The following is a 15557-nucleotide window of genomic DNA, read 5'->3' as shown; positions in this document are numbered from 1 at the left end:
TACATGTTAGGGTTAGGGTAGGGGTAGGGTTAGAGTACGCGTTAGGGTTAGGGTAGTTATTAAACCTATCCCACTCTCTAGATACACCTTAGCACGTAAAGGAATATTATTTGGGGGTCCAGCCATGGAGAAGAGTTTAGACACTAGGATAAGATAAGGAACACACCCATTATAAAGAAATCACATTAGGATTCTCTTTTTAAGCTGTTCCTTAAAACACTAGTGCTTAGGAAATCTATTGGAGGCAGAAGCAGTCAAGGGAAGCCTAGGGTTAGGGTTAGGCTTAGGGTACGGCTTAGGGTAAGGCTTAGGGTACGGGTTGGGGAGGGCTTTGGTACGGCGTAGTGTATGGGTTAGGGTTAGGGTTAGTGTTAGGGTTAGGGCTCGGTTTAGGGTATTGGTTAGGATTAGGGTACGTGTTAGGATTAGGGTAGGGGTTAGCGTTAGGGTACGCGATAGTGTTAGGGTAGTTATTAAACCTAACCCAGTCTCTAGATACCCCTTAGCACGTAAAGGAATATTATTTGGAGGTCCAGCTATGGAGAAGAGTTTAGACACTAGGATAAGATAAGGAACACACCCATTATAAAGAAATCACATTAGGATTCTCTTTTTAAGCTGTTCCTTAAAACACTAGTGCTTAGGAAATCTACTGGAGGCAGAAGCATTCAAGGGTAGCCTAGGGTTAGGGTTAGGCATAGGGTTAGGCTTAGGGTACGGCTTAGGGTACGGGTTCGGGGAGGGGTTCGGGAACGGCGTAGGGTATGGGTTAGGGTTAGGGTTAGTGTTAGGGTTAGGGCTCGGTTTAGGGTACGGTTTAGGATTAGGGTACATGTTAGGGTTAGGGTAGGTGTTAGGGTTAGGGTACGCGTTAGGGTTAGGGTAGTTATTAAACCTATCCCACTCTCTAGAGACACCTTAGCACGTAAAGGAATATTATTTGGGGGTCCAGCCATGGAGAAGAGTTTAGACACTAGGATAAGATAAGGAACACACCCATTATAAAGAAATCACATTAGGATTCTCTTTTTAAGCTGTTCCTTAAAACACTAGTGCTTAGGAAATCTATTGGAGGCAGAAGCATTCAAGAGTAGCCTAGGGTTAGGGTTAGGCTTAGGGTACGGCTTAGGGTACGGCTTAGGGTACGGGTTCGGGTACGGCGTAGGGTATGGGTTAGAGTTAGGGTTAGGGTTAGTGTTAGGGTTAGGGCTCGGTTTAGGGTATTGGTTAGGATTAGGGTACGTGTTAGGGTTAGGGTAGGGTTTAGGGTTAGGGTACGCGTTAGTGTTAGGGTAGTTATTAAACCTATCCCAGTCTCTAGATACCCCTTAGCACGTATAGGAATATTATTTGCAGGTCCAGCCATGGAGAAGAGTTTAGACACTAGGATAAGTTAAGGACACACCCATTATAAAGAAATCACATTAGGATTCTCTTTTTAAGCTGTTCCTTAAAACACTAGTGCTTAGGAAATCTATTGGAGGCAGAAGCATTCAAGAGTAGCCTAGGGTTAGGGTTAGGCTTAGTGTACGGCATAGGGTACGGCTTAGGGTACGGGTTCGGGGAAGGGTTCGGGAATGGCGTAGGGTATGGTTTAGGGTTAGGGTTAGGGTTAGTGTTAGGGTTAGGGCTCGGTTTAGGGTACGGGTTAGGATTAGGGTACATGTAAGGGTTAGGGTAGGGGTTAGGGTTAGGGTACGCGTTAGGGTTAGGGTAGTTATTAAACCTATCCGACTCTCTAGATACCCCTTAGCACGTAAAGGAATATTATTTGGAGTTCCAGCCATGGAGAAGAGTTTAGACACTAGGATAAGATAAGGAACACACCCATTATAAAGAAATCACATTAGGATTCTCTTTTTAAGCTGTTCCTTAAAACACTAGTGCTTAGGAAATCTATTGGAGGCAGAAGCAGTCAAGGGTAGCCTAGGGTTAGGGTTAGGCTTAGGGTACGGCTTAGGGTACGGCTTAGGGTACGGGTTCGGGGAGGGCTTCGGGTACGGCGTAGGGTATGTGTTAGGGTTAGGGTTAGGGTTAGTGTTAGGGTTAGGGCTCGGTTTAGGGTATTGGTTAGGATTAGGGTACGTGTTAGTGTTAGGGTAGGGGTTAGGGTTATGGTACGCGTTAGTGTTAGGGTAGTTATTAAACCTATCCCAGTCTCTAGATACCCCTTAGCACGTAAAGGAATATTATTTGGAGGTCCAGCCATGGAGAAGAGTTTAGACACTAGGATAAGATAAGGAACACACCCATTATAAAAAATCACATTAGGATTCTCTTTTTAAATTGTTCCTTAAAACACTAGTGCCTAGGAAATCTATTGGAGGCAGAAGCAGTCAAGGGTAGCCTAGGGTTAGGGTTAGGCTTAGGGTACGGCTTAGGGTACGGCTTAGGGTACGTGTTCGGGGACGGCTTCGGGTAGGGCGTAGGGTATGGGTTAGGGTTAGGGTTAGGGTTAGTGTTAGGGTTAGGGCTCGGTTTAGGGTATTGGTTAGGATTAGGGTATGTGTTAGGGTTAGGGTAGGGGTTAGGGTTAGGGTACGCGTTAGTGTTAGGGTAGTTATTAAACCTATCCCACTCTCTAGATACCCCTTAGCACGTAAAGGAATATTATTTGGAGGTCCAGCCATGGAGAAGAGTTTAGACACTAGGATAAGATAAGGACACACCCATTATAAAGAAATCACATTAGGATTCTCTTTTTAAGCTGTTCCTTAAAACACTAGTGCTTAGGAAATCTATTGGAGGCAGAAGCATTCAAGAGTAGCCTAGGGTTAGGGTTAGGCTTAGGGTACGGCTTAGGGTACGGCTTAGGGTACGGGTTCGGGGAAGGGTTCGGGAACGGCGTAGGGTATGGGTTGGGGTTAGGGTTAGGGTTAGTGTTAGGGTTAGGGCTCGGTTTAGGGTATTGGATAGGATTAGGGTACGTGTTAGGGTTAGGGTAGGGGTTAGGGTTAGGGTACGCGTTAGTGTTAGGTTATTTATTAAACCTATCCCACTCTCTAGATACCCCTTAGCACGTAAAGGAATATTATTTGGAGGTCCAGCCATGGAGAAGAGTTTAGACGCTAGGATAAGATAAGGAACACAAACATTATAAAGAAATCACATTAGGATTCTCTTTTTAAGCTGTTCCTTAAAACACTAGTGCTTAGGAAATCTATTGGAGGCAGAAGCATTCAAGGGTAGCCTAGGGTTAGGGTTAGGCTTAGGGTTAGGCTTAGGGTACGGCTTAGGGTACGGGTTTGGGGAGGGGTTCGGGAACGGCGTAGGTTTTGGGTTAGGGTTAGGGTTAGGTTTAGTGTTAGGGTTAGGGCTCGGTTTAGGGTACGGGTTAGGATTCGGGTACATGTTAGGGTTTGGGTAGGGGTAGGGTTAGGGTACGCGTTAGGGTTAGGGTAGTTATTAAACCTATCCCACTCTCTAGATACACCTTAGCACGTAAAGGAATATTATTTGGGGTTCCAGCCATGGAGAAGAGTTTAGACACTAGGATAAGATAAGGAACACACCCATTATAAAGAAATCACATTAGGATTCTCTTTTTAAGCTGTTCTTTAAAACACTAGTGCTTAGGAAATCTATTGGAGGCAGAAGCAGTCAAGGGAAGCCTAGGGTTAGGGTTAGGCTTAGGGTACGGCTTAGGGTAAGGCTTAGGGTACGGGTTGGGGAGGGCTTTGGTACGGCGTAGGGTATGGGTTAGGGTTAGGGTTAGTGTTAGGGTTAGGGCTCGGTTTAGGGTATTGGTTAGGAAGAGGGTACGTGTTAGGGTTAGGGTAGGGGTTAGGGTTAGGGTACGCGTTAGTGTTAGGGTAGTTATTAAACCTATCCCACTCTCTAGATACACCTTAGCACGTAAAGGAATATTATTTGGGGGTCCAGCCATGGAGAAGAGTTTAGACACTCGGATAAGATAAGGAACACACCCATTATAAAGAAATCACATTAGGATTCTCTTTTTAAGCTGTTCCTTAAAACACTAGTGCTTAGGAAATCTATTGGAGGCAGAAGCATTCAAGGGTAGCCTAGGGTTAGGGTTAGGCATAGGGTTAGGCTTAGGGTACGGCTTAGGGTACGGGTTCGGGGAGGGGTTCGGGAACGGCGTAGGGTATGGGTTAGGGTTAGGGTTAGTGTTAGGGTTAGGGCTCGGTTTAGGGTACGGGTTAGGATTAGGGTACATGTTAGGGTTAGGGTAGGTGTTAGGGTTAGGATACGCGTTAGGGTTAGGGTAGTTATTAAACCTATCCCACTCTCTAGATACACCTTAGCACGTAAAGGAATATTATTTGGGGGTCCAGCCATGGAGAAGAGTTTAGACACTCGGATAAGATAAGGAACACACCCATTATAAAGAAATCACATTAGGATTCTCTTTTTAAGCTGTTCCTTAAAACACTAGTGCTTAGGAAATCTATTGGAGGCAGAAGCAGTCAAGGGTAGCCTAGGGTTAGGGTTAGGCTTAGGGTACGGCTTAGGGTACGGCTTAGGGTACGGGTTCGGGGAGGGCTTCGGGTACGGCGTAGGGTATGGGTTAGAGTTAGGGTTAGGGTTAGTGTTAGGGTTAGGGCTCGGTTTAGGGTATTGGTTAGGATTAGGGTACGTGTTAGTGTTAGGGTAGGGGTTAGGGTTAGGGTACGCGTTAGAGTTAGGGTAGTTATTAAACCTATCCCACTCTCTAGATACCCCTTAGCACGTAAAGGAATATTATTTGGAGGTCCAGCCATGGAGAAGAGTTTAGACACTAGGATAAGATAAGGAACACTCCCATTATAAAGAAATCACAATAGGATTCTCTTTTTAAGCTGTTCCTTAAAACACTAGTGCTTAGGAAATCTATTGGAGGCAGAAGCAGTCAAGGGTAGCCTAGGGTTAGGGTACGGCTTAGGGTACGGCTTAGGGTACGGCTTAGGGTACGGGTTCGGGGAGGGCTTCGGGTACGGCGTAGGGTATGGGTTAGGGTTAGGGTTAGGGTTAGTGTTAGGGTTAGGGCTCGGTTTAGGGTATTGGTTAGGATTAGGGTACGTGTTAGGGTTAGGGTAGGGTTTACGGTTAGGGTACGCGTTAGTGTTAGGGTAGTTATTAAACCTATCCCAGTCTCTAGATACCCCTTAGCACGTATAGGAATATTATTTGGAGGTCCAGCCATGGAGAAGAGTTTAGACACTAGGATAAGATAAGGAACACACCCATTATAAAGAAATCACATTAGGATTCTCTTTTTAAGCTGTTCCTTAAAACACTAGTGCTTAGGAAATCTATTGGAGGCAGAAGCTGTCAAGGGTAGCCTAGGGTTAGGGTTAGGCTTAGGGTACGGCTTAGGGTACGGCTTAGGGTACGGGTTCGGGGAGGGCTTCGGGTACGGCGTAGGGTATGGGTTAGGGTTAGGGTTAGTGTTAGGGTTAGGGCTCGGTTTAGGGTATTGGTTAGGAAGAGGGTACGTGTTAGGGTTAGGGTAGGGGTTAGGGTTAGGGTACGCGTTAGTGTTAGGGTAGTTATTAAACCTATCCCACTCTCTAGATACCCCTTAGCACGTAAAGGAATATTATTTGGAGGTCCAGCCATGGAGAAGAGTTTAGACACTAGGATAAGATAAGGAACACACCCATTATAAAGAAATCACATTAGGATTCTCTTTTTAAGCTGTTCCTTAAAACACTAGTGCTTAGGAAATCTATTGGAGGCAGAAGCAGTCAAGCGTAGCCTAGGGTTAGGGTTAGGCTTGGTGTTAGGCTTAGGGTACGGCTTAGGGTACGGGTTCGGGGAGGGGTTCGGGTACGGCGTAGGGTATGGGTTAGGGTTAGGGTTAGGGTTAGTGTTAGGGTTAGGGCTCCGTTTACGGTACGTGTTAGGAGTAGGGTACATGTTAGGGTTAGGGTAGGGGTTAGGGTTAGGGTACGCGTTAGGGTTAGGGTAGTTATTAAACCTATCCCACTCTCTAGATACACCTTAGCACGTAAAGGAATATTATTTGGGGGTCCAGCCATGGAGAAGAGTTAAGACACTAGAATAAGATAAGGAACACACCCATTATAAAGAAATCACAATAGGATTCTCTTTTTAAGCTGTTCCTTAAAACACTAGTGCTTAGGAAATCTATTGGAAGCAGAAGCAGTCAAGGGTAGCCTAGGGTTAGGGTTAGGCTTAGGGTACGGCTTAGGGTACGGCTTAGGGTACGGGTTCGGGGAGGGCTTCGTGTAAGGCGTAGGGTATGGGTTAGGGTTAGGGTTAGGGTTAGTGTTAGGGTTAGGGCTCGGTTTAGGGTACGGGTTAGGATTCGGGTACATGTTAGGTTTAGGGTAGGGGTAGGGTTAGGGTACGCGTTAGGGTTAGGGTAGTTATTAAACCTATCCCACTCTCTAGATACACCTTAGCACGTAAAGGAATATTATTTGGGGGTCCAGCCATGGAGAAGAGTTTAGACACTAGGATAAGATAAGGAAAACACCCATTATAAAGAAATCACATTAGGATTCTCTTTTTAAGCTGTTCCTTAAAACACTAGTGCTTAGGAAATCTATTGGAGGCAGAAGCAGTCAAGGGAAGCCTAGGGTTAGGGTTAGGCTTAGGGTACGGCTTAGGGTAAGGCTTAGGGTATGGGTTCGGGGAGGGCTTCTGGTACGGCGTAGGGTATTGGTTAGGGTTAGGGTTAGTGTTAGGGTTAGGGCTCGGTTTAGGGTATTGGTTGGGATTAGGGTACATGTTAGGGTTAGGGTAGGGGTTAGCGTTAGGGTACGCGTTAGTGTTAGGGTAGTTATTAAACCTATCCCAGTCTCTAGATACCCCTTAGCACGTAAAAGAATATTATTTGATGGTCCAGCCATGGAGAAGAGTTTAGACACTAGGATAAGATAAGGAACACACCCATTATAAAGAAATCACATTAGGATTCTCTTTTTAAGCTGTTCCTTAAAACACTAGTGCTTAGGAAATCTATTGGAGGCAGAAGCATTCAAGGGTAGCCTAGGGTTAGGGTTAGGCTTAGGGTTAGGCTTAGGGTACGGCTTAGGGTACGGGTTCGGGGAGGGGTTCGGGAACGGCGTAGGGTATGGGTTAGGGTTAGGGTTAGGGTTAGTGTTAGGGTTAGGGCTCGGTTTAGGGTACGGGTTAGGATTAGGGTACATGTTAGGGTTAGGGTAGGGGTTAGGGTTAGGGTACGCGTTAGTGTTAGGGTAGTTATTAAACCTATCCCAGTCTCTAGATACCCCTTAGCACGTAAAGGAATATTATTTGGAGGTCCAGCCATGGAGAAGAGTTTAGACACTAGGATAAGATAAGGAACACACCCATTATAAAGAAATCACATTAGGATTCTCTTTTTAAGCTGTTCCTTAAAACACTAGTGCTTAGGAAATCTATTGGAAGCAGAAGCAGTCAAGGGTAACCAAGGGTTAGGGTTAGGCTTGGGGTTAGGCTTAGGGTACGGCTTAGGGTACGGGTTCGGGGAGGGGTTCGGGTACGGCGTAGGGTATGGGTTAGGGTTAGGGTTAGGGTTAGTGTTAGGGTTAGGGCTCGGTTTAGGTTATTGGTTAGGATTAGGGTACGTGTTAGGGTTAGGGTAGGGTTTAGGGTTAGGGTACGCGTTAGTGTTAGGGTAGTTATTAAACCTATCCCAGTCTCTAGATACCCCTTAGCACGTATAGGAATATTATTTGGAGGTCCAGCCATGGAGAAGAGTTTAGACACTAGGATAAGATAAGGACACACCCATTATAAAGAAATCACATTAGGATTCTCTTTTTAAGCTGTTCCTTAAAACACTAGTGCTTAGGAAATCTATTGGAGGCAGAAGCATTCAAGAGTAGCCTAGGGTTAGGGTTAGGCTTAGTGTACGGCATAGGGTACGGCTTAGGGTACGGGTTCGGGGAAGGGTTCGGGAATGGCGTATGGTATGGTTTAGGGTTAGGGTTAGGGTTAGTGTTAGGGTTAGGGCTCGGTTTAGGGTACGGGTTAGGATTAGGGTACATGTAAGGGTTAGTGTAGGGGTTAGGGTTAGGGTACGCGTTAGGGTTAGGGTAGTTATTAAACCTATCCGACTCTCTAGATACCCCTTAGCACGTAAAGGAATATTATTTGGAGTTCCAGCCATGGAGAAGAGTTTAGACACTAGGATAAGATAAGGAACACACCCATTATAAAGAAATCACATTAGGATTCTCTTTTTAAGCTGTTCCTTAAAACACTAGTGCTTAGGAAATCTATTGGAGGCAGAAGCAGTCAAGGGTAGCCTAGGGTTAGGGTTAGGCTTAGGGTATGGCTTAGGGTACGGCTTAGGGTACGGGTTCGGGGAGGGCTTCGGGTACGGCGTAGGGTATGGGTTAGGGTTAGGGTTAGGGTTAGTGTTAGGGTTAGGGCTCGGTTTAGGGTATTGGTTAGGATTAGGGTACGTGTTAGTGTTAGGGTAGGGGTTAGGGTTATGGTACGCGTTAGTGTTAGGGTAGTTATTAAACCTATCCCAGTCTCTAGATACCCCTTAGCACGTAAAGGAATATTATTTGGAGGTCCAGCCATGGAGAAGAGTTTAGACACTAGGATAAGATAAGGAACACACCCATTATAAAAAATCACATTAGGATTCTCTTTTTAAATTGTTCCTTAAAACACTAGTGCCTAGGAAATCTATTGGAGGCAGAAGCAGTCAAGGGTAGCCTAGGGTTAGGGTTAGGCTTAGGGTACGGCTTAGGGTACGGCTTAGGGTACGGGTTCGGGGAGGGCTTCGGGTAGGGCGTAGGGTATGGGTTAGGGTTAGGGTTAGGGTTAGTGTTAGGGTTAGGGCTCGGTTTAGGGTATTGGATAGGATTAGGGTACGTGTTAGGGTTAGGGTAGGGGTTAGGGTTAGGGTACGCGTTAGTGTTAGGTTATTTATTAAACCTATCCCACTCTCTAGATACCCCTTAGCACGTAAAGGAATATTATTTGGAGGTCCAGCCATGGAGAAGAGTTTAGACACTAGGATAAGATAAGGAACACACCCATTATAAAGAAATCACATTAGGATTCTCTTTTTAAGCTGTTCCTTAAAACACTAATGCTTAGGAAATCTATTGGAGGCAGAAGCATTCAAGGGTAGCCTAGGGTTAGGGTTAGGCTTAGGGTTAGGCTTAGGGTACGGCTTAGGGTACGGGTTTGGGGAGGGGTTCGGGAACGGCGTAGGTTTTGGGTTAGGGTTAGGGTTAGGGTTAGTGTTAGGGTTAGGGCTCGGTTTAGGGTACGGGTTAGGATTCGGGTACATGTTAGGGTTAGGGTAGGGGTAGGGTTAGAGTACGCGTTAGGGTTAGGGTAGTTATTAAACCTATCCCACTCTCTAGATACACCTTAGCACGTAAAGGAATATTATTTGGGGGTCCAGCCATGGAGAAGAGTTTAGACACTAGGATAAGATAAGGAACACACCCATTATAAAGAAATCACATTAGGATTCTCTTTTTAAGCTGTTCCTTAAAACACTAGTGCTTAGGAAATCTATTGGAGGCAGAAGCAGTCAAGGGAAGCCTAGGGTTAGGGTTAGGCTTAGGGTACGGCTTAGGGTAAGGCTTAGGGTACGGGTTGGGGAGGGCTTTGGTACGGCGTAGTGTATGGGTTAGGGTTAGGGTTAGTGTTAGGGTTAGGGCTCGGTTTAGGGTATTGGTTAGGATTAGGGTACGTGTTAGGATTAGGGTAGGGGTTAGCGTTAGGGTACGCGATAGTGTTAGGGTAGTTATTAAACCTAACCCAGTCTCTAGATACCCCTTAGCACGTAAAGGAATATTATTTGGAGGTCCAGCTATGGAGAAGAGTTTAGACACTAGGATAAGATAAGGAACACACCCATTATAAAGAAATCACATTAGGATTCTCTTTTTAAGCTGTTCCTTAAAACACTAGTGCTTAGGAAATCTATTGGAGGCAGAAGCATTCAAGGGTAGCCTAGGGTTAGGGTTAGGCATAGGGTTAGGCTTAGGGTACGGCTTAGGGTACGGGTTCGGGGAGGGGTTCGGGAACGGCGTAGGGTATGGGTTAGGGTTAGGGTTAGTGTTAGGGTTAGGGCTCGGTTTAGGGTACGGTTTAGGATTAGGGTACATGTTAGGGTTAGGGTAGGTGTTAGGGTTAGGGTACGCGTTAGGATTATGGTAGTTATTAAACCTATCCCACTCTCTAGAGACACCTTAGCACGTAAAGGAATATTATTTGGGGGTCCAGCCATGGAGAAGAGTTTAGACACTAGGATAAGATAAGGAACACACCCATTATAAAGAAATCACCTTAGGATTCTCTTTTTAAGCTGTTCCTTAAAACACTAGTGCTTAGGAAATCTATTGGAGGCAGAAGCAGTCAAGGGTAGCCTAGGGTTAGGGTTAGGCTTAGGGTACGGCTTAGGGTACGGCTTAGGGTACGGGTTCGGGGAGGGCTTCGGGTAGGGCGTAGGGTATGGGTTAGGGTTAGGGTTAGGGTTAGTGTTAGGGTTAGGGCTCGGTTTAGGGTATTGGATAGGATTAGGGTACGTGTTAGGGTTAGGGTAGGGGTTAGGGTTAGGGTACGCGTTAGTGTTAGGTTATTTATTAAACCTATCCCACTCTCTAGATACCCCTTAGCACGTAAAGGAATATTATTTGGAGGTACAGCCATGGAGAAGAGTTTAGACACTAGGATAAGATAAGGAACACACCCATTATAAAGAAATCACATTAGGATTCTCTTTTTAAGCTGTTCCTTAAAAAACTAGTGCTTAGGAAATCTATTGGAGGCAGAAGCATTCAAGGGTAGCCTAGGGTTAGGGTTAGGCTTAGGGTTAGGCTTAGGGTACGGCTTAGGGTACGGGTTTGGGGAGGGGTTCGGGAACGGCGTAGGTTTTGGGTTAGGGTTAGGGTTAGGGTTAGTGTTAGGGTTAGGGCTCGGTTTAGGGTACGGGTTAGGATTCGGGTACATGTTAGGGTTAGGGTAGGGGTAGGGTTAGGGTACGCGTTAGGGTTAGGGTAGTTATTAAACCTATCCCACTCTCTAGATACACCTTAGCACGTAAAGGCATATTATTTGGGGGTCCAGCCATGGAGAAGAGTTTAGACACTAGGATAAGATAAGGAACACACCCATTATAAAGAAATCACATTAGGATTCTCTTTTTAAGCTGTTCCTTAAAACACTAGTTCTTAGGAAATCTATTGGAGGCAGAAGCAGTCAAGGGAAGCCTAGGGTTAGGGTTAGGCTTAGGGTACGGCTTAGGGTACGGGTTGGGGAGGGCTTTGGTACGGCGTAGGGTATGGGTTAGGGTTAGGGTTAGTGTTAGGGTTAGGGCTCGGTTTAGGGTATTGGTTAGGATTAGGGTACGTGTTAGGATTAGGGTAGGGGTTAGCGTTAGGGTACGCGATAGTGTTAGGGTAGTTATTAAACCTAACCCAGTCTCTAGATACCCCTTAGCACGTAAAGGAATATTATTTGGAGGTCCAGCCATGGAGAAGAGTTTAGACACTAGGATAAGATAAGGAACACACCCATTATAAAGAAATCACATTAGGATTCTCTTTTTAAGCTGTTCCTTAAAACACTAGTGCTTAGGAAATCTATTGGAGGCAGAAGCATTCAAGGGTAGCCTAGGGTTAGGGTTAGGCATAGGGTTAGGCTTAGGGTACGGGTTCGGGGAGGGGTTCGGGAACGGCGTAGGGTATGGGTTAGGGTTAGGGTTAGGGCTCGGTTTAGGGTACGGGTTAGGATTAGGGTACATGTTAGGGTTAGGATAGGTGTTAGGTTTAGGGTACGCGTTAGGGTTAGGGTAGTTATTAAACCTATCCCACTCTCTAGATACACCTTAGCACGTAAAGGAATATTATTTGGGGGTCCAGCCATGGAGAAGAGTTTAGACACTAGGATAAGATAAGGAACACACCCATTATAAAGAAATCACATTAGGATTCTCTTTTTAAGCTGTTCCTTAAAACACTAGTGCTTAGGAAATCTATTGGAGGCAGAAGCAGTCAAGGGAAGCCTAGGGTTAGGGTTAGGCTTAGGGTACGGCTTAGGGTAAGGCTTAGGGTACGGGTTGGGGAGGGCTTTGGTACGGCGTAGGGGATGGGTTAGGGTTAGGGTTAGTGTTAGGGTTAGGGCTCGGTTTAGGGTATTGGTTAGGATTAGGGTACGTGTTAGGATTAGGGTAGGGGTTAGCGTTAGGGTACGCGATAGTGTTAGGGTAGTTATTAAACCTAACCCAGTCTCTAGATACCCCTTAGCACGTAAAGGAATATTATTTGGAGGTCCAGCCATGGAGAAGAGTTTAGACACTAGGATAAGATAAGGAACACACCCATTATAAAGAAATCACATTAGGATTCTCTTTTTAAGCTGTTCCTTAAAACACTAGTGCTTAGGAAATCTATTGGAGGCAGAAGCATTCAAGGGTAGCCTAGGGTTAGGGTTAGGCATAGGGTTAGGCTTAGGGTACGGCTTAGGGTACGGGTTCGGGGAGGGGTTCGGGAACGGCGTAGGGTATGGGTTAGGGTTAGGGTTAGTGTTAGGGTTAGGGCTCGGTTTAGGGTACGGGTTAGGATTAGGGTACATGTTAGGGTTAGGGTAGGTGTTAGGGTTAGGGTACGAGTTAGGGTTAGGGTAGTTATTAAACCTATCCCACTCTCTAGATACACCTTAGCACGTAAAGGAATATTATTTGGGGGTCCAGCCATGGAGAAGAGTTTAGACACTAGGATAAGATAAGGAACACACCCATTATAAAGAAATCACATTAGGATTCTCTTTTTAAGCTGTTCCTTAAAACACTAGTGCTTAGGAAATCTATTGGATGCAGAAGCATTCAAGAGTAGCCTAGGGTTAGGGTTAGGCTTAGGGTACGGCTTAGGGTACGGCTTAGGGTACGGGTTCGGGTACGGCGTAGGGTATGGGTTAGAGTTAGGGTTAGGGTTAGTGTTAGGGTTAGGGCTCGGTTTAGGGTATTGGTTAGGATTAGGGTACGTGTTAGGGTTAGGGTAGGGTTTAGGGTTAGGGTACGCGTTAGTGTTAGGGTAGTTATTAAACCTATCCCAGTCTCTAGATACCCCTTAGCACGTATAGGAATATTATTTGCAGGTCCAGCCATGGAGAAGAGTTTAGACACTAGGATAAGTTAAGGACACACCCATTATAAAGAAATCACATTAGGATTCTCTTTTTAAGCTGTTCCTTAAAACACTAGTGCTTAGGAAATCTATTGGAGGCAGAAGCATTCAAGAGTAGCCTAGGGTTAGGGTTAGGCTTAGTGTACGGCATAGGGTACGGCTTAGGGTACGGGTTCGGGGAAGGGTTCGGGAATGGCGTAGGGTATGGTTTAGGGTTAGGGTTAGGGTTAGTGTTAGGGTTAGGGCTCGGTTTAGGGTACGGGTTAGGATTAGGGTACATGTAAGGGTTAGTGTAGGGGTTAGGGTTAGGGTACGCGTTAGGGTTAGGGTAGTTATTAAACCTATCCGACTCTCTAGATACCCCTTAGCACGTAAAGGAATATTATTTGGAGTTCCAGCCATGGAGAAGAGTTTAGACACTAGGATAAGATAAGGAACACACCCATTATAAAGAAATCACATTAGGATTCTCTTTTTAAGCTGTTCCTTAAAACACTAGTGCTTAGGAAATCTATTGGAGGCAGAAGCAGTCAAGGGTAGCCTAGGGTTAGGGTTAGGCTTAGGGTATGGCTTAGGGTACGGCTTAGGGTACGGGTTCGGGGAGGGCTTCGGGTACGGCGTAGGGTATGGGTTAGGGTTAGGGTTAGGGTTAGTGTTAGGGTTAGGGCTCGGTTTAGGGTATTGGTTAGGATTAGGGTACGTGTTAGTGTTAGGGTAGGGGTTAGGGTTATGGTACGCGTTAGTGTTAGGGTAGTTATTAAACCTATCCCAGTCTCTAGATACCCCTTAGCACGTAAAGGAATATTATTTGGAGGTCCAGCCATGGAGAAGAGTTTAGACACTAGGATAAGATAAGGAACACACCCATTATAAAAAATCACATTAGGATTCTCTTTTTAAATTGTTCCTTAAAACACTAGTGCCTAGGAAATCTATTGGAGGCAGAAGCAGTCAAGGGTAGCCTAGGGTTAGGGTTAGGCTTAGGGTACGGCTTAGGGTACGGCTTAGGGTACGGGTTCGGGGAGGGCTTCGGGTAGGGCGTAGGGTATGGGTTAGGGTTAGGGTTAGGGTTAGTGTTAGGGTTAGGGCTCGGTTTAGGGTATTGGATAGGATTAGGGTACGTGTTAGGGTTAGGGTAGGGGTTAGGGTTAGGGTACGCGTTAGTGTTAGGTTATTTATTAAACCTATCCCACTCTCTAGATACCCCTTAGCACGTAAAGGAATATTATTTGGAGGTCCAGCCATGGAGAAGAGTTTAGACACTAGGATAAGATAAGGAACACACCCATTATAAAGAAATCACATTAGGATTCTCTTTTTAAGCTGTTCCTTAAAACACTAGTGCTTAGGAAATCTATTGGAGGCAGAAGCATTCAAGGGTAGCCTAGGGTTAGGGTTAGGCTTAGGGTTAGGCTTAGGGTACGGCTTAGGGTACGGGTTTGGGGAGGGGTTCGGGAACGGCGTAGGTTTTGGGTTAGGGTTAGGGTTAGGGTTAGTGTTAGGGTTAGGGCTCGGTTTAGGGTACGGGTTAGGATTCGGGTACATGTTAGGGTTAGGGTAGGGGTAGGGTTAGAGTACGCGTTAGGGTTAGGGTAGTTATTAAACCTATCCCACTCTCTAGATACACCTTAGCACGTAAAGGAATATTATTTGGGGGTCCAGCCATGGAGAAGAGTTTAGACACTAGGATAAGATAAGGAACACACCCATTATAAAGAAATCACATTAGGATTCTCTTTTTAAGCTGTTCCTTAAAACACTAGTGCTTAGGAAATCTATTGGAGGCAGAAGCAGTCAAGGGAAGCCTAGGGTTAGGGTTAGGCTTAGGGTACGGCTTAGGGTAAGGCTTAGGGTACGGGTTGGGGAGGGCTTTGGTACGGCGTAGTGTATGGGTTAGGGTTAGGGTTAGTGTTAGGGTTAGGGCTCGGTTTAGGGTATTGGTTAGGATTAGGGTACGTGTTAGGATTAGGGTAGGGGTTAGCGTTAGGGTACGCGATAGTGTTAGGGTAGTTATTAAACCTAACCCAGTCTCTAGATACCCCTTAGCACGTAAAGGAATATTATTTGGAGGTCCAGCTATGGAGAAGAGTTTAGACACTAGGATAAGATAAGGAACACACCCATTATAAAGAAATCACATTAGGATTCTCTTTTTAAGCTGTTCCTTAAAACACTAGTGCTTAGGAAATCTATTGGAGGCAGAAGCATTCAAGGGTAGCCTAGGGTTAGGGTTAGGCATAGGGTTAGGCTTAGGGTACGGCTTAGGGTACGGGTTCGGGGAGGGGTTCGGGAACGGCGTAGGGTATGGGTTAGGGTTAGGGTTAGTGTTAGGGTTAGGGCTCGGTTTAGGGTACGGTTTAGGATTAGGGTACATGTTAGGGTTAGGGTAGGTGTTAGGGTTAGGGTACGCGTTAGGGTTAGGGTAGTTATTAAACCTATCCCACTCTCTAGAGACACCTTAGCACGTAAAGGAATATTATT

Source organism: Balaenoptera physalus (assembly GCF_965194825.1).
Source record: "Balaenoptera physalus genome assembly, chromosome: X".
NCBI classification, from domain to species: domain Eukaryota; kingdom Metazoa; phylum Chordata; class Mammalia; order Artiodactyla; family Balaenopteridae; genus Balaenoptera; species Balaenoptera physalus.
Note: the sequence above shows the minus strand (reverse complement) of the source record.